The sequence below is a fragment of the Bombus huntii genome, chromosome 2, assembly GCF_024542735.1.
Source record: "Bombus huntii isolate Logan2020A chromosome 2, iyBomHunt1.1, whole genome shotgun sequence".
NCBI lineage: Eukaryota > Metazoa > Arthropoda > Insecta > Hymenoptera > Apidae > Bombus > Bombus huntii.
Window position 1 is genome coordinate 2349095 of NC_066239.1, and position 24034 is coordinate 2373128.

At 33.7% G+C, this 24034-nt stretch overlaps 1 protein-coding gene and 1 long non-coding RNA gene across 5 annotated transcripts in view; one reads left to right on the top strand and one right to left on the bottom strand.

The window, feature by feature from the left end:
• Nucleotides 1–15510, bottom strand: part of LOC126878330 (5-hydroxytryptamine receptor 1) — a 274852-nt gene extending 259342 nt beyond the window's left edge. For all 3 annotated transcript variants that reach the window (XM_050641028.1, XM_050641026.1, XM_050641027.1), the window contains exon 1: nt 14435–15510. The gene's annotated coding sequence lies outside the window, so the exon portion shown is untranslated. The remainder of the gene's footprint in view (nt 1–14434) is intronic.
• A 120-nt stretch (nt 15511–15630) lies between these two features.
• On the top strand, nt 15631–22594 carry LOC126873425 (uncharacterized). 2 transcript variants are annotated; one of them, XR_007692399.1, is made up of 3 exons: nt 15631–16023; nt 17033–17241; nt 17346–22594. It is a non-coding gene; the product is annotated as an uncharacterized LOC126873425 (long non-coding RNA). The 2 variants fall into 2 exon arrangements; XR_007692401.1 differs by having other exon boundaries at nt 15631–15813.
• Nucleotides 22595–24034: the final 1440 nt, after the last annotated feature.

Sequence of the window (24034 nt, forward strand, 5' to 3'; positions counted from 1 at the left end):
CCATTATGAAAATATCGTGTCTTGTGATTTTCTGCTAATCAAGATTTTACTACATCACCGCTTACAACAAAACATTTTATATATTTGTGCAACCACTTCAGGATGTATGTGCTAAAGCCATAATAAATCTAATAATCCTTTAAGAACTCTATAATAAAGCATTCTGTATTATGTACACGAATGAGTGACTGTAGCTGGATTTTAATGACTCGAAGTAGATCCAGCGGCGCCAAACGGACAGAAACTCAAACAGACTCAAATAGAGTCTGCCCAAAAACCCTGTGAAACGCGGCATAATCCGGTTTGACCCAGCCAGAAATTACAAGAGCCCCACGGACTTCAAAGGACGCGGCGTGATTTAAACAGATTAGCGTGGAGCCGGTTAGATTTCGTCGAATCTAGGATAGTTGATTACGGCAGTCTAAACAGCGGCTGTCTGAATCGACTCGTCGAAGACAAGGTATACGTGCTGGCGTTTCTTTGGGCAAACGAACGGAAGTTAAGTTCGATCGAGTCCAGCGGCCTCATTTCATGTCTTTTGTGATCCATTCCAGTCACAGTGGCTCTGCCATTTAGATTTACTAGGCTTCGTTCTATGCTTTGAATATGCACGTAGAACCTCAAACGACTTCAACCAAGTCTGACCCACTTAAAGGAGGTCTGGCCAGCTCCAAACGTGTGACTAACTTTGACCAAATTGCTTTCCTTCTTATAAGATCAAGGCAAATTCTGGCGCACGATCTGACTAGTTTGGACAAAACGCGGTGAACTTGGAACGAAGTTCGCTTGGTTTTTACGGATACTCTTTGAGGTATTCCGCTGAATGGTCGAGCTTATCTTGTAAAAATTTCCCTTGGAACGAATCCAATGTCTCTCGTAACTTTTGCCAATTCTATTATGGAAAATATGAGAAAGTTGTTTTTCAGTTCGAAGCTTACGTTATTTTTTAAAATTCTTCAATGTTATGATTATTATTATAATGTTATGATTATAACAGAGGTAACTGAGGAAATCCTAGAGAGATTACAAATATCATTGATATTTATATGACGTGATGGATCAGTTTAAAAGGAAATGATAAACTGGCAGAGTAAATGGGCGTAGAATTTGGCCAGTTTTCAATTTTCCTCTTGAGAAACTTGGCACGATTTAGAAGTCGCTCAGGTTCCGTGATTTGAGGAACTGAACAAAAACATCTTATATTTGGTAAATTTGGAAGAATAGGTATTATGTGTAAATAATAAAGTAAACAATCTCCTTCCTTTTGCTCGAACACTGACAATCGTTAATTAAATCTCCAAAATTTGCTCATTTCCGCAACAATTTTTAAATCGTCTCCAAAATTTTCTATTAAATCTAGAATCTACATTTTTCCTCAAATTTCTGGAAAAGCTTTCTTCCGTAGCCATTCTTTACGAAATTTAATTAAATGCAAAAGTAAGAAATTCGTGGAATTTCTAAAGGGGAAACCTCAAAGATTTTGAAATAAACTCTAATTGCACACAAGTTTCTATAGTCGAGCGATCATAAGCATTAAACGAGTACCTCCATTTGAAATTCGAACAACAAAGAACGAAGAGAATGCGCAGTAGCTTGGACAGCCGAGATAGGAGTGTATCGTATAATCCATGGATTACCTGATCCAGGATTAAGGTTACGATGGCGACAGTAATTAATGTCTCGACTCTAAGGTACACAGAACGTAGCAACATGCCATGCGTCTAAATTCACTGATCACATTAGAAGCCGATAGAATGCGATGAAACGTGTATCCGTTTTACAATAATCATGCGACGTGACTTTGGTGTATTAAAATTCAGACACGTGCAAATGACCTTTCATTCTACGAAATCAATTTTTCCTGAATAGAATACTTTGTAGAAAATTTTATTTTGAATTTCCAAGCTTTTACGATGATGTGTAGTACTATAATGTGTGAAAGCATATAGATTCTATTAAAATTCAACTTTGCCTAAAAACTAACCTTTATTTCTCTTGAAAAAAGTAAACTTTCCTTTCGAATCGTGGCACGTCAACGCAACATCATATATTCGACAATATAAACTTGATGAATATAATAATCACTTTTAATCTAATATTTTATCATTTCAACATTAATTAATTTTTCCAAGTAAAGGATGGACGTTGGAAAGTTCAACCGTCTGTGATATAATTAATTGCATAGCTAAGGATGAGGCTCAACTTGAAATGCAAAGAGAGAAAGATCTGCACAGAAGAGCTGGCTCGAGTGTTCCACGTTGAGAATCCTTCAAGTGGTCTTGATTAAAGCACCGTTACTATAAGAAACGTTCTTTTTTTCCCACTTCTCAAGGCGTACCAAAACATGAATGCTACATATATTCATCCAATATTAGATTTGTAATTCTAGGGACTTTTATTTATATCGTTTAATTTTACTTCACATTTGAGAAAAAAGCTTCATATGTTCGAGAAGACGAAATAAAACTTTCTTTGTGTCTAACGAACTAGAATTATGAAAGTGAATTAAATAAGCAAACATAAAGATAAATGAACTAGGATTCAAGAGGATTAAGGATTTTCGGATTTTTGTTAAAAATATTAGCTCGGATACGTCTAGATTATCTCATCTCTATATTTTTTACAGGATGATTGCAAGGGCTATCTAATTTTATTTTCCAATTTTTCACTACTGAGCAACATCCTGTTGGAAGGATGATCATTTTTCAGAAACTAAGCTAACAGTAATAGAACATTTAATCAATCTAAATCCAAATAAGGAACAACTAGCGTTAAAGAAAGTTAAGATATCAAAAAATAAGAACTGAAATAAAGAATTGATGAAATTCAAATGAAACTGAGCATAGAGATATATTCGAAATCAATTCAAAGTCAGATTTGAGCTTTCATGTCCACGCTTTCCTAAAACAAAGTCGACGCGTGGCTGAATAGCCAGATTAACGTCACTATTTCCCTTCTAAGCCATAGTGAAATGCCAGTTGCTTCTGAATTTCATTAGAAGCCCGAGAAAATGAAGTAAATTATTACGAACACGTGGCAAGTCTTTAACGACTGCAACGCCAGAAGAAAATATACTCTAATTAAAATTTCAAAAATTAAACGAGTAACTCTGGTGAGAAGTTGTCGGTGACTGCAATTTAATAATTCACAAAACAAATTATAATTTCCACATAGGAAATGAAATAGAAGGAAAAGGTAATCTCAAGAATTAACAACTGCACGAGATGGGAAAGGAAAAAATTTTCTAGCAAAAAATTATATTTTACCTTCAACGAAAGGAATACTCTTTTTCAAATCACGATGTTCGAATTTCACTGATACACTCGTACAATTGGTGAAAATGGTGGAAAAAATCTAGAAACAAGTTCGCATGGTACAGGAAATTGATTTACGAGACTGAAAGGTTCTAAAAGAAAGTCGTTAACAGCGGAAATGCGTTTCCACCTAACCGGGTAACATTCCCTCCCACTTTCTACTCCTTTGACGCGTTCGCATCGCGATGATGTTGACTTCTCTTCTTATATTTATCACATCCTAACACGTTCTCGTTTCTACACATTGATTTCTCTTAATTATTATAGCGTCCTTCGTGTTAAAATATATTGTTCCGATATTCGTTATTCCGCTCATTAATTTTTAGCTGATAACTACAGAAACTAATAAACGTGTACTTAATTACTTTCAGTGCACAAAACCTCCTCTATCATTTAATATATTTACTAGTCTTGTGAAGGTTACAGTTAAATATGGGAAAAAATACATAATTTTTGCATCTTGATATAGAAGGAATTTTACAGTTCGCTTATGATTTACGGAAAATAAATCACAATCTAATTAAAATAGATAATCATATACAGAAGGCAGTCAACAATTATGGATTAAAGCAGTTTCTACATGGAACGTTCCGTCTGTGTAATGAAATTATTCGCTCAATCCCGCAGCAAAGCGGTTCTGGTCGATTTCCCAGCTGCGTGATAGCATCCTCATCGAAAGTAAGTTGTTGCTCGTTCCACCAAAAAACTTTTTTCACGTGCATTTTACAGTGCTCGATTAATTTTGACGATGATTTAAATAATTACTTTCGTATAAAAAGGAGACAAAAAGTAATTATTATAATTAAAGACTGTTATTTTAGTTACTTCCATTTTAAATTTAAAACGAATCCAATATTCTTGATAAAAATAATATTCTTAATAAAAATAATATTGCAATATATAGTACTTTCTGACATTAGCTATTTATACAAAAAGTTATTATCAGATGTTTTAATATTCATCCATTTTTGTGGATACGAATAAGTAAATTGATTCATCAATGAACATAAAAAAGAGATTTCTCTAAAAAATTATAAACTGTTCAACTTTCAAGTAAATGAATCTTCATCGCAACAAATAAATTGCTCTTTGTCGTCTGCTGACCTACCAGTTAAGCCGATCTACAAACACTTGCTTAACGTGTTACGAAATCTTCCGTGGCACTTTAGGCATACTATTCAAATAACGATACAAGTCATAACCTAGATGTATTAAATTACGCAGTGATGGAATGTAATGATAAATTATGAAATTGAATAATTTTCTCATGCATACAAAATACATATGGAGTGAACCATGTAATCGATATGTCCAACTAAACCAGTAGCCTTTAACGAAATTCACCTTATTCTAACATTTAATAATATTAATTTATGATTAAATATGTAATGTGTCGTTTAAAAAATATTTCAACTACATTGCAACTACATGCACCTTGCAATAACATTTAGAAATCTATTTATCTTGCTGAAAATATTAATGCCTTCGTTGATTTTCTAATTAAAAGACAAACTCTGATTGAAATGCAATTGCAGTTTCAGCGGACATACGAGTTTCACAGTGTCGGACCATGCATTTTCGAACACGCTCGAAAATTCCAGCAGAACGTTAAATGATTAGAAACAAACCGCTACGCGGTTGCGAAAGTCTCTTGGATTCAGCTAGTCTTTGGCAAACTTGAAATACTAGCAAACCAAAGAAATCCATAAGATTGAATTGCAATGAGCGCAACGCGAACAGTTCGTTTCAATGCTTTCATTGGCACCAAATCCTAAAAGACTCGGAAACGAAACATCTGCGAATTTACATTTGAATGCAATATCTCAATATCCGCGCGTTCCGATATTTAAAATGAACTAAATTTAACGTTGCTTTAGCAGAATGACAGTTATTTATAATACAATAATATCCTTAGATAACAACAATAAAAAAGAAAATTTTTAACCACTCAAGGAAATTGCTACTTTACTATAGCAATATTTATGCCACGATATAATAAAGTAAGTAAAATAATTTTCTGGATTCACATTCAATCTCATTGTAAGAAAGCAAGAACAGCTTCCATCGCACATTTAACGAACCATCTAAAGTCAACGTTTCTCAATTATTCGACGAACGGGCTTCTTATAGCTTGCGATCAAACACTTCAGCTTTGCACAGTATTAACGAGTAATAACCGACCAGAGGCATAATTGCAGAACAAACGGTGGCCACATGAACAACGAATAACGAACGATGTATCCGTGATCGATTCTGAAAGAATTAATGAAATCTATCGTCCGGCGGAAGCGCTAATTAAAAGATGGATATCCTCTCCATATTTATTAGCGGTTCGACCCGACACAAAGCGGACAACTCGTACAACAACTGCACCACCGCCCAAGGTTCCGGCTTTAAATGGACGACGATCGTTCAAGGGAGGGCAATTAATAAGTAAATAAAACGCGGAAATGATACTTTTTGTCTCTATATTCATACCTTCATGTTCCCGCCCATGTTTCTGATTTGCCTCTATAACTCTATCTATAATTGAAGCAGATAGATTCAACGACTTTGTTTCCTTAACCTTCTCGATCATACAATAATCGTATATTTAAAATCATGGAACAGAACATGGAACAGTTTCATTAAAAACTAATTATGGTATTAAATTAGAGGTGAGTTTTGTTCCAATTATAAATGTTTCTTGCACATTTCTAAATGTTAAAATACTTATATGAATCGCTTATTTCTCATGTAACAAGCAAATAAAATTACAGATAAATATTCGTAACCGTTAAATAATTTCGTGAAAGATCAGCAGGTGTTTTAATATGTAGTTGTAAATGGAGGTATATATCTGACATGTATTGGATAGAAATGAGACTCATAATATAAGCATAAAATTTAACATATGCTATACTAAAATATTTCAAGTTATTACAGTATTACGTTACTTTCGTTTAGAGTCGATAATCTATCGACAAACTAAGACTCAACAGATACATTGTAGGCCATTTCATGATCGTAAAACTTTGAAGTCTATGATAACAGTACCATATTGCCCCTCCATAGTCCACACTACTGATGCTTTTGACCCCAGAATCGAAGAACCTATTCAAAATCACTGAAAGGGCGTAGGATTGCAAATTTTATGTCCATGGATCCGTACAAATTACCTCATATTCTGAAACCATAGAACCTCGAAACCCATATAACACATTAAAGTTCGGGAAGGTTGTAGGATATTAAATTTCATGACCACAAACATCGACAATCTGCTCTAGACTATGCCAAAAACACATGACCTCGATGTCTGCAGTTCTGAAATGCTAACATTTGTATCAGACATACGATAAATTATAGGACCATCACATCCCAGTATGGAAATATAGGGAACATTACGGATTAGGTAACAGAACCATCTGCAGATCAAAAGACAAAAACTGTTCGATCATACATTATAAAGAAATACAAACCGAACCATCCAGAAACTGAGAAGTGTTAATCAAACCATTCTCTGGCATAAAAACTTCAACTAAGCAAGCTTTCAGAACTTAAAAGCTCTGCTCAGACCATCCTCGGATCGAGAAACCCCAACTGGACCATTCTAAAACCGAAAAACGAAAACCTTCTCTAGACTGTGGAATTCTAGCCAGATAATCCTAGGAATGAAAAGCTTCACCCAGATTATCCTTGATAGATTGAGTCGCAGAACTTAATGCTTAATTTGCTTCTGATATTCTGCTTATTTTTCAAAACTAATTTTTAATTAATTACTTTTATTTGTACAGTACGATACTAACAATAAATCAAGTAGAGTAGTGGATTTTTATGTAGCTATGAAAATATTTATAAATAAATTAATATATAAATTTGATGAGGCATAAATACTCAAAATGCATATCATACGCTAAAATATAGATATAAAATATCCAAAGTAAAATACTTGTGACATCTAATAGGTGAGATGAAGATTCGTGTAGCAACCTTTCGTTACCGCTCTGTACGAAAATACACATTAAATCGTGGAGCTAGCATTAGATACATCGGATGCATAGACCAGATAGAATAAGTTGAAAATATCCTTGAGTAGGCTTTACAAAGAGGATATCGAGAAAGCCTTGGCCCGTGAAATATAAAGCGGAAATTCTTCTCACTCAGAAAAATGAAACAGGCTGCGTCGCGATACTGCTGAGAATGTAGTTTCGCGCATCGCAACGATAATGTCAAGCGCGAAAAAAGGAAAAAATTCGCAGATAGGATTCCCGGACTGCTTCTTGATAACGTTGAGAAAATATTCAACCAACGATTAATGTAACAACTCAAACATTTATTTAAGTGCGAAGCGCTGTATGAATAAAATATAGCTAGTTATAATTATAATCATCATGGCTGCAGAAGGATATATCGTGTTAATGAAAAATCAAATAAAAAGAAATGGTGAAAATTTTTCTGTCAGCTGAACTCGCTAAAAATAATGTCGTATGTACAGTGAGCACGACCACTGCAGGATAAAACCCGAAATACGTGTTGCTTGGGAGGACACAATAATAAAAGAAAACCGCTGGAATTTCCAATGGAATGCAACTAGCAAGCAGAGAATAGAAATACAACTAGAAAAAAGAGGAAGATGTTGAATAGAGAATTCGCAACGAAAGAATCGTTGAGAAATTTATAGGGGAAACATACGGGACAATTAGAGAAACCTTATTACTTAATTTTATGTGTGGTTGTATATTGTTTTGAAACATAATAAACGTTGCTATGCTCGAAGAAACTTTCAAGGATAACATTTTTAAGAAATGCTGTAGAACTCTTTAACGACGAGTAAAAATTTTAATGATAAAAGAGAACAACTCTTTAGCATTATGAAGCTTTCTTAATAACAAAAGAACAATTTTTAAGCGATAATAATTTTAGTGATTCTGCAGTACGTAAAAGAAAGTTCTAATTAGAGAAGAACCCTGCCTCTTTCTATAGTGCCACATTCTTTAACATGAATTTAGTGAGATCACAAATATCATTGTGTTCAGCAGACAAAATTGTAATAGCTGTCTTAGGTACTCCTATTACATTCTTCGAATTTTTGTACTCTGATCTCCTCTTCGAAGACTTTCAACGTCCTCAAGAGATATTTCTTAACAATTCTTTAATATTTTTCTGAAACTTATGACATTTTTTAACGACAAAATATCACCATACGATAAAAAATAATTTAAATGGCATTAAATTAATATAATTGACCTTTTCCCAGAATCCAAATTAATTATGGTCGAAAAAGGTATGATATAAGAAAGGAATTAATATAAAATAAAGGTAGATTCTTGGTTCGGTCATTCTAAAACTAAAACAAAATAACAAGGATTGTTGATTCTGAATCAGACTTTTATTTCCACAGCGTGTATTTTACATATTTACCTTCCACCTTACATAAGCTAGGGATCTTCGCGATATAAGATTGCGTACATTTCGAAATAGCGTTAAGCATACAAAATTATTTACAGGATATGCAAATACTACAGATCGAACTATTTTCCACACGACTGACCAAATAATGTAGATGCCTTTGATCTGTAGCGAAATCGACTTTTTACCAAGTTTTATCCGCTTTGCTACGGTTGCATTAAGTCTCTGAATATTTTCTCCCTGTCGAAATAAATCCATAACTTCGTACATATATTTATTTAGTAATTCGTTATAAAAATAATAAAGCATATAAAGTATAAACGTATAAGTGAAAAATTACATGAATTCGTCGAATACAAATTTCTAAAATAAAAAATGTTCTATTTTGAAATTTCAACCAGCCATAGGGAACGACTATTTAAATACTATTTAAATGATTAACATGCAGCTTCACCATACTGAGGTATAATCTGTACGTATGGTAAAAGGAGATAATTGACTAGTATTCAATAATGCGTAGATTGCTACATATAGCTATCATATATAACAAAACCATTAAATATCCCATATATCAGACATCATACAGCAATAAATCATACTAAATGTTAGTATTCCTTTTTAGAATAAATAATATATCAAAAACATGAGTAAATTACTTATTTGTGATCTTTCTCGGAGAAATTATTTATCTTCTTCACTTGTCATTTTAATTTCAAATAAAAAGTGCCGAAATATTATCTTTCTATTTTATTACATAATCTACTATCAGATAGTACAATTTTTCAGACATTATTTCACTGTTTCATTATATAAATCCTGCAAACGCCAATCTCCACTCTCGAACAGTGCAAATAAAGTTCTTCCACGTTCCCACAATTCATTCTCATGCAACAGTTTCAAGGAAGTTCGTGGTAAGTAGGTACGTTAAAGTGAACACTCGTTTAGAAACGCATTATACAGAGTTCCGATGAAAAATAAGGAAGGTATGAAGAGAGAGAGAGAGATTTCATCGCGATCGGTGTAAGTTTCGCAATTTCGGAATCGATTTGAACTGTGAGCACGTACAACTGCAGTAACACCGAATGGAAAGCGGTTTGGAGATTAGAAGAAAAAAGTGGAACACGATATTTCGATATTAAACGAGAAACGGGATGTGAGCAGAAATGAAAAGACTATAGCTGCCTGTGCAGCTGAAGTAAAGGGACGTGGATACAATACCAGTTGTGCATTTGCTAGTGACTAATGGGGAAAGTAAACATTCGACACGCATAGAGTGCTGCTGTCGATAGATATTTACAGCGACAACATTTTGCGACATGCATATGTACCTAACTACAACTCTGATATAATATCGTGCTGCGCTATGTTTGTAATTTTATGCGTATATGCCTGTAATGTGTTACTAATCGAAAAAAGAAGTATGTTTTGAACTTTTCAATTTTCTGCGCTGGAAGACGATAAACTGTTAAAAGTATACAGAATGTTATTGTGCGAATATGAATGTGCTTTAAGATGTGCAAAAGAAAGTTTACAGGATAAGCAATAAGAAAAACACCACAGTTTTAAAGAAAAGAGTTATAATTGATAAAAAGATTGTTATTGGCATGGTAAACAAATGTTCAGTACAACAAAGTAACTATTAATGTAATGTAGTTATTATATACAAGTATGAACTTCAAACTTTCTTTTGTCCACCGCTGTATAAGTTCAGCAATCTTTAACGTGGTTATGTGTGAAATATTGCAATTGTAAATTACAAATTACAATTATGATTACTTGTAATTTTTATAATATACACCAGTAAATAGTCAAAAATATCCAGGCACCCGATTGTTTTTTACAAGATGTAATTTAGTTAGAAATTCGCAGATAAAAGGATTTATATCGCATATTTCTAGAATTCGTTTCCGTTTGTTACATGCAACTTTTTTAAGATATACAACAAAAAAGAGGGACTATTCTAAACGGACACCATATGGCCCTGAAGGAAGTTTCAAGCTTCTTATCTTTCTCATATATCTCAAATTACTGTTTTAGTTCTCGAAACGTGTAATCTTTAACACCTGACCGATTTTATGACCTCAATATATCTCTTCCACCGATAGCATATATAATGTATTTTAATGTTTAACATACAGATTGTACTACTGAAGTTCAACTTTAGTTTCCTTAACTTAACCACAATTCCCTTGAATCAAAGATATACGTGTAGTCATATTACTGAATCCTACAAACATAGCTAAAGCAATAACTACAAATTTTCTATGAATCATTTTTTATTGTTATTAAGATGAAGATATACAAAAAATAAATAAAGAACATTTCAAATAATTAAAGCTAACTAATTTTCCAATGTTATTTTTTTCTACTTGTGTATAATAACATTTATTGGCATATAAATTTTACTAAAATTAATAACTCAGTTATATTTATTCCATAATTCTTTAACTTTATATTCATGAGAAATATAAATAAGCAACAACAAACGTCACTACCATTTACAGACGCAAAGTTTAGAGTTTGAGTTAAGTTTAAATTAAGTTTGTGCTCTGAAGAAATTAACCACCTCATCTTTGAAGATTAACCACTCCTTAACAGATCTTTAAATAAGCGAAGCAAGTATTTACGTAAGTCGAAATATGTTTTGCTGAAAAACACATTTTAACGTTTAAATCGTTATTCATTTCGCCTTTAAAATGAAATATATTTTTTTCCCAACGAAAATCCCTACTAAGTCTGTTGTGCCGCAAACCGACACGCAAACGTCGTTTTTAACCAGAGAATCTGCGTTGTTCTCCCAGTTATTTCGTAAAAATAACGAAATACTGTTTCCTCATACTTAAAGCGCATTAAATTCACGTTCAACGATATAACATTGCGTTTCAAACGCACAACCCTGGAAACCGTTGCATTCCATGGCAAAAATAAGTAAAACCAGCAACGGACAAACAAACGAAACAGCGAGGAGCATCGAGCGGGGAAGTAACAACGCGAGATTACGAGAATTCAAATAGAAAAAAAGTTATTTTTTCCTCGGTACCCTTGCAAACCGAGATAAGTGATATTTAAAGAGAAAAGCGTGCCGCCGATGAGGGAAATAGCCAGCGAAATATATTCGGACACAGTTGCGCTTAAATATTTTTTCTCCAAATAGACGACAGACCAGGGAACGTTCTTCCATATTCCCGAACATAATTCTAACAAATCGAATATACGATGTTGTTCCTATATTATGAAACAGAGTAAGGGAACAGACTTGGAAAGGGATAAAAATGATGATATTCTCTCATAACTATGCTACGGATTTCTATGCATTCATAGGAAATTTCAATATACAAGAATATACAGAATATACATAATATACAGACATATATAAAACATTTAAAATACAGTACCATTCACAATATTTAATAAATAAGACATTTTTCTATTTAAATTTAAATTCTATTTTGCAGATTATATGTACAAAAATACAAATTTTCATAAATATTCATAGTGCACTGATAACCTTAGACCCTACCCCATTTTAGAAAGTTTCCAAAGAACGTTTACCGAATCGTGAATCCTTTATTTGATTAATCGTTTTGCGAGTCACATCTAAAAAGAAAGAAAACCAAGTTGAACCATTGAATATCTTTGATGAATAGAAAATCTCGCACAAGTGAAGTTCACGAGAAATTAGTGCAGAAAAACTCTTTATATCGTGTGATTACATGACGATATAATATAAACAAAAATCTGAGGAGAAAAATGTTTCTAAGCAGGAAAAAATTACGATTTCAAACAAAAAAACGAAACAGCCGCTTTAATTTCATCCGATGTCTTTCATTCTTTCAGTCAGATAATCCCTCATTGCTCATAAAATCTCGTTAATCCACGTCTCACAGGAAAAATCTCTTCCTTTTAGCCGTTTGTTTCGTACTAGCTTTCTTTTGACGTATTGAATTATTCAGGTACGGAAATTCTTACAAACTTCGAAAATAATGTGCCACTGATATATAACGTTACGGATAAGACAAGATCAATGTACGGAATATTTGAAAGAATGTTCTTAATAATATTTTTAAACGCTTCTTACGATTCGTGATTTTTATTGCTTAATTTGATATTCAGAAATCTGAAGAGCTGGAAAGTGTAGGGAAAGAAGACAACAAATTACATTTTTCATTTTTTATACGGGGATTTTAAACCTACATTGTCAATTAATTCCATGTTACAAAAATTGTTTCTTTATTTAACTTTAAAGATATCGCTCGCTATGATATTAAAATATTGTTCATCTTAATAATTACGCCTTTTTACAGAATTTTCTCAACTAAATTTTTGCACCTAGCGGATTTTTTCTATTTTTAATTACATATTTTATATTTAAAAAATTAAATTAAATAAAGGATATTACAATAAAAAATTGAGCAACAATACACTTATCACGTTTTACCCTATATTCTTCGTTTATTTAAAGTACGAAGCTTCCTTGACCCAAAATAATTACTTTGTATAAAGATTAATTTCGCTTTTAAAAAATTGCTCATGAAATAAATGCTAAAAATAATTTCCTAGAAGCAAGAAAAGCATTCTTACTTACTACTTTCGTCTGATCGATAGCATTGATACTAACTGCGAGAACTAAAGATCGTTAAAACTTCAAGGATCAAGTTCGTCTGTATAAAATGTAAAGAACAACTAACGAATTGGCCGCTTTCAAAGGCCATGAAACCGTCGCGTGTGTTTTGCTGTACTGGCGATATAATTGATAGTGGAACATTACCATGATATTTCCATTCGTTTTAAAGCTCTCGTGTACAGAGAAAGGGTTCAAGCCGCGTTATTCACGTTTTTCGCTTGATTAAACCGCTCATCTAAATTCAAACTATTTCACAGAGGACATTTAACCTCATGCGCTCTAGTTACATACGCATATACCCTACTCTTCACATCTCCTCTAATGAGGTATTGACCTCGACACTTATCACTTTCGAAGTTGTCATTAAGAATCATCTCGAGCATATATTCGCGTCAACTAAAAGATTATCATAGAAATATAATCAATTTTGTTGATGTGACACACACACATACACATAGGTGCGACGCTATTTTGACGTATATCGGCACGAAAAAGTCATTTAAAAAGTTTTCCTTCTGTACAACAACTCTAACAGATCAACATTTACACAACACGCGATATGTGCATTCGTCGATAACTACGAGAGTTCGATATATATCAATTTACTTTTTATCTTTGTAATCAACACAATTTTATACCCATTTTACATCTGTCTTTAAGTCTTTCGAAGGCATAACTTACATTTTTGGAAAAGAGAATAAATTTCAATATAAATGTATGTATTAATAAAATAATGTTTACATCCATTCTTAACCCTTCCGAAGGCACAACTTATATTTTGGTTAAAAAGGAACAAACTCCATTATAAATGTACATTAAATAGACCATATATTTATTTTAACAGAGCTGATTAATTTTTTTACTATTATCCTCTAAAATAAGAACAGTCATGACTGTGTTTCTCGCCCTCCATATTGGATCTATTTTTCTAGATTAACATATAGAACTAGAAAGAATAAAAAACCTATATATACATGATAGCAAGCTCTAGAAATAAGAATATATTTTCGTTAAACAGTGATTTCCAGCGCCTATAGAAGGGTTAAGACTAAACGGTAACCCCGATGTACGTAAAACATTAAGGTTAAGAATAGTAAAATTCGCATACTTGTATCGAAGCACGGCAAGCACAAGAATGTTAGTTTCCATTGGATTTCTTTACATCTCGATCAATCGTCGATCCTTGCATGATCATCTTCTCTCGAAATTTCGTCGAGTATCACCAGAACTGCATTCACATCACTTCAATGTAATTACCGTTTCAACGACACTGCATCTAACTGCTCGGGAGACTACTGCCGTCGAACTTGAGATCGAAAGCAAAACAGGTGCGTCGACCTTTATCCCTCTCACGCTCGTCCCATTAGTCTTACTTCGTTGCACTTACGCTGACAGTAGAGAGAGGTTAAGAAAGAGAAAGAGAATGAGAACGTCGAATTCCGCGCGTCTTTCATTCCACCGGCTTCTCCGTCGACATTTAGATAAAGAAACGTAGGAAGAAAAACACTTTTTTCCTAGTCCAGCTTTTCTTCGTGAATTCTCAATGTCGAAATTTTTTACATTTGTTCTTCACTTCTCAACTGACACATATAAACATTTCTTGTAAATAAGAAATTACTAACTTTTCTTACGTTAATATTCTCTGTTAAACTGTTCCAATATCGAATTATAATAATTTTAGTAATATCCTCCGATACTCCACACAAACAATGAGACAAGAAATTACACTTTTTCTAAATTATTATTTCACGATTCTCTGTTACATCGTTCCAATACCGAACTATTTAATAATTCATCCTCCGATACACCAAATAATCATTGCACTGTGCAACGATTCAGTCGTACCATCACCCGTTTGATGTTGAAATCGATAGTCATCGATAACGCAATTATTGAAATCGATAGTACACAGTAGATCGAATTAACAAATCACTTTCAACCGTCACCATTTTCTTTCTTTGTTACGATAAAAAGAAGCATAAAGCATATCAATAATAATCGAACCTTGTTCCACGATAGTCTACGGAAGGAAAAAATCCGCGCTGCAAGTTTGTACGGACCAGACGGTCTGTTTGGACTTCGTCCTGTTGCTTCGACTTCCCTAGCTACCACGGGGAAGCTAGAGGGGGGAGCGAATGTACTCGCAAGCTTGCAAAGCGTCACGATACCGACCGGTCGGTTTGACGTCCGTCGTACGACTAGACCGGGTTCTTGCCGTTGACCTGGACCCGCCTTGCGGCGCTTGCGCCGCGCCGCCAAATTACTGCCCTATCCGGAAAACCATCCGGGGCATGACGCAACGTATCGTAACGCCCTACGCCGTTGTTTTCCCGTCCGCGTGCATCCGTTCGACGAACGCTTTTTTCGCGCCACGCACACGCCACGAATCTAACCAAACTTTTCGAACATTCCGCCGCGTCGGCTTCAATCGTTTGGAAACGAAATAAAAAAGTCGCAAAATCCAGAAAATGCTTGATTTGTACGTACGTAAGTAACCTTTTCTGTTTCGTCTGCGAACTTTCTGCGGTTCGTGTTTGATGTGCAAATTTATTGAATTCGGTTTGGAAGTTAGTGTTTACCTTCAGTTTGACGGTAAGTGAATACGAATGGGGTTCGAGTAAACGGATGCTGTATATACATACGTGCCTTTTGATTGTATGTGAAGTTCGATAATGTCTGGAAATGTTTGGATAAAGGGTAAGTCACTTTGCAAATATAGGAGACTGATGAATTTTTGGAATCATTGTAATCGTATATCGTAAAATTTAGTTTTTTTCTGGAAAGAATGTAATGACTAAACTGTGGATTTTTGTGCAAATTTGTATATCCACGAGGACGATTTAAAAAATAGGGATAAGAACTATTAGGTTGTCCGAAAAGTGTCTTTCGTTTCATAAGGTGATAATAGATGAACAACAATTTCTGTTTTATATTATTTTATTGAATTAGGTATAATACATTTCGTTCTATTTCCATTATTACGTTCGTGCATAATTCAATAAACTAATATGAAACAAAAAACATTGTGCCTCTATTATTTCCTTATAAAACAAAGGAAACTTTTCGGACAACCTAATATTCACTAAATTTTTACTTCCTAAATATCAGCGAGTATTATGAATATAAATCTGGGTATTTTATATATTTTTGCATATTACACCGAGTCAGAGCATTTTTGCATGTTAAAATTTCTCGCAAATGTACAAATATCTACAGTCTAGTAATAAATGACAAGAAAAACGTATCGAACAAAACTTGATATCCTCGAGTTTAAGGATAAGACGTTAGGAAAGTTATTTAGAAACTTTTGACTTCTTTTATGGATACTTCCAAAGGTGTTAGATCACGTGACTTTATTGCGAAGCGCAATATTATCTTGAAATAATATTACTAAAAAGTAACTAGTATCGCTTTTCTCAGAAATTATATAAAATAACTGCAAATATTTTCAGTCTTACATTACACTATTTACGTTATGTTATTTGAAACTTTATGAAATTTTTAATGAAAAGTGAATTTAAAGTGAGACGTAATGTTTAATTTCTTATTTCCATGATAGAAAAAAGTAAATGTTACGATCTGTACCTAGCAAAACACCAATTAAAAAGAACTGTTTTCTTAGTACATAAAAACAGAGCTTTCGACTCTTCCACATCGATCGTATGCTTCCTTGATGTGCCGTTGACGCTCTCTTATGTTTTTGTAGCGGAAGTGAATTTTCGGGATAATAATATAAGAGAGCAGAAGAGAAGATAATGGATTTTGAGGACTAACGGTCAACCTGCTAAAGAAATGTTTTAGTGAAAAAAAGAAATAAAAACATAGAAGCACGAAGCTAGAAGATTAAATTACTCGATATACAATAGGGTTCTTTTCTGCAGAAAATAGTACAAAATTTTATCGTAAGTATCCTATGTAAGTATCTTTTCAAAGGAAATTTTAGATTATATATGTTTTGCATAAAAATTTATAAATGTTTTACAATTTAAGCAAATGTTTACCTTTTCGATATGTTATAGGAGTGTTAGTGAAATTTTAAAAAGCTTTACACAATATGTACATAAGGGATTCACAAAAATTTTTTATGGTAAGTACTTAAACACCTTCGTGAATTACTATACATTCTATTTTTTATAAGAATTATAAATCACAGAAAATAATATCGAGAAAACAGAAAGAGAACTTGAAATAGTATACCATCGAACTTATGGCTGCCCAAGGTTCCAGTCAAGGTTCTACACGATAATGCTTTCGAGTAAACGCCTAGGCAGAATATAAAATGCCGTTTCGTGGTAGTTATGGGGTGAGAATTTAGTAAAGTCACTCGAATACCAATAGGAATTTGAGAAACTTCCCATTACATCAGAAATAGGAAAGCCTCCATGTTCTTTTTCGTCGTTTAATACGCACATCTCAATCCGAAAGAAAAAGAAGAAGGAAAAAGGGCAACAAAGGAATCATTTTATTATAAAGAGAGCTCAGATTTTATCTTTTGTGATGAAGTTTATGAGAGTAACTGTGAGAAACAAACGATGTTGCTTTGATCTTATTTAAGCCATGTTGGAGATACGAAACAAACTAGAAGACAAATCTAAATCGGAGGTTGACTGATGAAAGTTTACTTCGAATGCGACGAACGTATTTGACTTTAGATTACTATTAACAGACTGATTCAGGAGTATCTGATGGGGTTAAAGGATAAGGAGATTTAATATGGAGAAAGTTGTACTAAAGAACGAGTCAAGAACAAATTCCCGTGATGCAACAAATCGTGACTGGACTTAACCGAAGGAACGTTTCAAATTTTCGGAGAAGTTCGATCCCTTGCCACGTGCAAATTGCATATACGAGTAATGATACGAATTTATATAAATGAGAAAATGCAAATATTGGACAGTGAAAGATACCTCAACTACTACATGGAGTTTTCTCTTGAATTCTTAACACTTTCAAGAGCAGGTCTTCAAAAACAGTATATTATCTTGACCCCAATCTAGAAGAATTTATTTTTGCAAAAAATAATATACTTGTCATTTAAATTTTAATTTAGTATTTAGAAATACAGAAATCTGTGATTTATAAATATTCATTTTTCAACATTTCGCTTCAATATATTGAAATTTTAAAGATATACATGTCCAAGTCTTTATTAAATTATTCAAATATTAAATATTTGACTTAAAAACATATTACATTATACATACTTCGACATCATTTATAATAATTGTAGTAGATTAAATTTTATTTTATAAGGTTCATAAAAGGCCCATGTAATATAAAATATCCTGCTACCTACAAAAAGCAAAACATCAAAGAAAAGATAATTAATTTTACTACTACCACCACTATTGGCATAAAAAGAAGAAGAATCTCAGATAATTAAAATTGTTTCACACTTCATGCCACACCGTCTTTTTCCTCTTTCTGATTTTTTTTTCTTTCTTTTTTTTTTTTTTTTTTTTTGAAACGCAAAATAAGCCAGCCAGAGGCACTGTTCTAATCTTCTGGCAAGTAATTCGGAGTCATTGAAAATCCGCAAATTGCTTTACACCGCCATGCGTCTCGTGTCTATAGTAGCAAACGATCCGACCAGAAATTAGCCTTCAAATTGTCGGCAACAAATTCGGGCGTACCGTGAGCGTAAAAGCGAGTCATAGACATGGTGGTTGGCTTTTCTGAAGCGCTTGTAGCCTAAACGAATAGGCCGGAGGGTGGCTCAAGTAATTTCAGCGTGAAAGTACTTCCCCACCATAAAGAAGGAGACGACGGTGTCGCATTTCAAAGAACGTCATTTTGCGACGGAGAATCGCTTTGCAAACCTTCCGAAAAATCTCGTAAGGCAGGTCAGGTCTTTTCGAAGCGAACACTTTTTAAATGTCCACTCTTGTGGAGCTTTTAACGCTTTGTAACGTGATTAAATAAATCGTTGACTATGTGATAATCGACACGTTCGTGAATGTATACGTTTTTCATCGCAATTTTTGTTAGATAAGTAATTTGATAAAAGTGTATAAGCGAATAATAGGGTGGAGAATAATGTTAGTTTATATGAAAATCTAAGGGTTTATGACTTTTACTGCAAGTTTAAACTTGTTGATACTGTATAACATCAAACAAAAAATGGGCTATTCGAAAACCTCGCAATAAAAAGCATTGTATCAAAATCACGAAGCTTCATGCACATAGTGAACGCTATTCTTTTTAACAAACTTCCGATCGATCATAATTTGAAGCAAAACTCTGGCAATTTTCAGGGATGAAAATTTTAACCGAAATTCTAAGAGACAAGTGCTGGGTGTTCAAATACTCACCTTGTTTGTATCGCGACTATTATTTATGACTCAGTTTCTCTTTTCATTCGTTTGTCTGTCCGTCTCTTTCTTTCTTTGTCGTCTATACATTCTCACTGTGCTAGTTGAAACCAGCTATTATTATAAGACAGAAGACCATCGTGGGCTTCATACCACTAGGATTAATCCGATCTCATGAGCTCTCGTACACGCGTTTTATCGAACAGAGAGCACTCTGCCCTAGTACTAATAATGTCAGATGCAACGAGACACTCCGTGAAGTGCATCGATATGCTGGCGATCGTGACGTTTCGACGTAATGTCCCGCAGAATATGTATATGGAGTATAATACAGAACCAAAGTCGACGAATGGATCCAATCGGTGATTAAAGGTTAATATGTGGAGTGTTTGCGTTGAAAACGCAATTAGAATGCTTTAGAAATATAAACGTTTATTTGAAAGGAGCATACATGACATAAATGTCATTTATTTTTAATTATTTCTGTGTGTCTCATGTTCGTATGATTATTCTTTTTATTAGCAATGGTCTTGGCTTAATTCTTTTGGTTGTTTTATTTGGTGAAAGAAATATGTCTCTTTGGCAAGTGCAATGAAGACTAAGAGGAGGAAAATTGTTTGCCATTACTATTCAACTCAGGGTACATCTCTTGGATGATTTAAATGATTTTGTGCTTATTGCATAGTCTTTACAGTATTTACTAGGTAAACAATTTTCTGTTTAATTGTTTAAAAGTTCCATTTTCTTAATTGTATTCATAGAAATATGAATTTGCTCAAGTATCCACAGCCTAGTTATTACTAATGAATGAGTTGAATGGAAGAAACGTATAATAGCTTAGATTGTGATGGAAAGGAAAGATTTACCGCGTATAAAACAAATGAAATTAATATAATCGTATCTTTCATGCTTAACTGAGCTCTTAAAAAGAGTTCCTCTGCAATTAGAACAGATTTTCACATCAAAATCATAAGCGCCGATCAAGCGTATTGTAATTCTTCGTTTCTTTAAGATTTATAATAAGATTTATAATACAAAGTATTAATTACATTAATGTCTTAATAATCTTCCTGCCTGCTTCTTATGCTACATTACATCAAATTGGTTCTTGTGGCATTTAACACGAAGTAAATAAGATGCAATGCGAAGTAAACAAGATGGAACTCGAAGTAAACAACTTCCAGAAAATTTTCTTCAATTAAAAAGGCAAATGAATTTAAGTGATTGAAAGGGAGAGAATAAAAAGGGTATATTACCTCATGTTACATACCTCACTATGTTACATAGCAAATAAACTTCATTGTCTTTTTGTCTGTGTGAAGTGAGAAAATAATATATGATCACATTTTGTGCAAAATAACATTAAGCATAACTTCCTGACTAATATTTGTAATAATATCAAAGTTTTAATTTATTTATAATAAATGTGTGCTGGTTACGTTGTCCTTCGTGTACAATTTCTTCATATGACAAATGCAAAAATTATTTATTTATATGGTAGAAGTATATCTTATGATCTGAAAATTATATGAGTTCTCATTGGTCTTATTTAATATGATTTTGTATCTTCAAAAGAGGGACAAAAAGTTAAAAATCATGAATTCTTTTCTCCAGAAACAATTTCAAGAAAACTACAACCTAACCATCTGTCCAAACTTGCAAACCAATCTAATCTCAACTAATTAACAATTCACCAATTAAAATTCGTGAGTACCTAAAACAAACACATTATAACTAGAAATTATAAACCAAGTCCTTAATTTAATGCTGACAAAACATAAATTTATTCAAGAATATGTAAGGAAACGAAGAAATCTAGATCTTAGACAATGTCAGTTGATCAGAAATACAATTTCATTAAGTATCCGGTCAGCTTAGCTAAAATTAATGCTAAAATATTCTGCTCAGTTAGACGTTGTTCGACGTCCGTAACTTTGGATCCTCGGTCGCTGGAGGACGTCGTTTCGAAATTTCGTCAGGCGGCATCCAAACACTAGATAATCCTCCAGAACAGTACTAGTATTAGTACTAGTATAGTAACAGTAACACTATATAATAGTACTAGTTAGCACGAACACCAAACTCTTGTATGAAATTATCAATAATATATAGAACAGGGTATCTTACAATGACAACAAAGTATATAAATCAATTATCAATTATATATTATCAAGTATAGGTAGATTGACCTAGTAACAATTTACCAATAACCAAATAGACAAATTACGCAGAATGGAAAGAACAGAAGACCAACGAAACGACAAGAAGAGGAGAACAACAAAATCACCAATATTCTTACTTCTACGGATAAATATATCCATCAAATAAATCTATCTTTACAATTATACTAAACCGAAGGCTTAAAACAAACGACGCAGCTCAAAATCAGAAGTATATTGCTATATGTTATATTACAGTATCTATATAGCATACATATAATATATATATGTATACTATACATATATTTACATTTATATTATATACATGTATTGTTACGTCGGCGGGCGAGATGGCAGCCAGATGTCTTCAGATCCTTACTGCGTACCCTCAATAGTCTCAAGTACTCCCTATAAATCTCAGGAATTTTCTAGTTAACGTCCTTCAGACCGAACAAATATTCTTTCACTGAATTGTTTTCTAAAGTTTATTGTTCACCACGGGTTGACACGGGAAAGTTGCCTTTTCTCAGGTGTGAGGCCTCCCACTAGCAACTTCATCTCGAGGGCGGTTAGCATCCTTTCTCACCCACCACCATAGCAAATAACCAATTAACAACGAAGCCTATTTCCCTCGTCCTCCTAGCCAAAATTGTCATCAACAAATCCGATGGTCCCGTGCGCTGGACACACTCAACCTTAGTTTTCCTCTGCCACAGCATCGTCACCGAACTTTACTGATTTTCCATCTTTCAAATAGTCAACATGTTTTGACAGGGTTTCGACCCTTAGATCAGTCACTTATTTAACTTATACATACGCACCAGCGTAACTATCTTTACAAAGTTGTTGGAATAAACTGTGATTTATAACTTATTATATTAGTGTCATATTTAATTTAACTACCTCTATTATCCTAATCGAAATAGGGGATCGATCATTTCGTGGCGTCGATTATCTAATCGTAACGGGAATTTACGACTCCCGTTCACGTGCTTCCTCGCGATCACGTCTCTTCGCGAGTGGTCGAAACATGTATTCTATATCATATATGTAAATTATAATATATATGATATATCATATATACTATACTATATTACCATAGTAGTGTTATGTAGGGATGATAGAGCTTCAGATATTTCTACAGATATCAATGTCGCGAAAATGGAATGTCAGAATTTAGTAGCTTCATTTTCTCTCCTTCGTTCCAAGTTAAACAAATCTATCTCTGATATTGAATGTTGCCAGTAGTGTTGTGAGTTATTCTACGATGTCTATATTGATCAGTGTAATCGTGTAGAAGATAGATTGCTTTGGATATGCTTTATTTTAGTTTCTAATGATTCATGTGAGCGTTGTGTAGGGAATAGATATCGCATGGTGTATGCTTTAGTTTAAGTTTGTAAATATTCATGTAAGCGCAGTGTGGGAGATAGGTGTTTCGCAGTCTAGGCTATGAAGTATCATTGTTTACAGCTTAAACGTCGAGATTTATGCGTCATGTTAAGCGACTCATACACCGATCTTTTGCAGTCACTCCTTTCTGGCGAGAAAGGCAAGTTAACAATTACATTAATACAGTCTAGTACACCATACAAAATTCTTTTTGGAGTCCTTTGGTGATCTGGACTAGACTAACAACCCGCCACGGGATACCGTGGGATATTACAAAGACATTGTGAGATGCGAGAAGTTCAGCAGGCGATGACGGGTTGATAGCCAGGTACAGTCCTTGTGAGACACGTAGACTTAGGCCAAAAAGGATTTACTTGTGTGTGTATGTGTGTGTGTGTGTGTGTGTGTGTGTGTGTGTGTGTGTGTGTGTGTGTGTGTGTGTGTGTGTGTGTGTTGTGTTTGTGTTTGTGTGTGTGTGTGTGTGTGTGTGTGTGTGTGTGTGTGTGTGTGTGTGTGTGTGTGTGTGTGTGTGTGTGTGTGTGTGTGTGTGTGTGTGTGTGTGTGTGTGTGTGTGTATGGTTGCAGCGAGTGCCTGCGTGAAGACAAGAGTCTTAGTCAGAGAACGTAAGCGAACGGAACATCGAGGGTGAGCCAACGTCTCTTTTTACCTAGCAATAATATAATAGTTCAACTTCCCGTAATAGTCATCCGCTTTATCATCTCTACATATGTGTATTTTTTTATAGTAAATAATAATATATTTCTAACATTAAAATTGATTTCGTTTTCATTTTTTAATATTTATGATAGTATTTCGAGATATTAATATTTGGAAAAGGATATCAA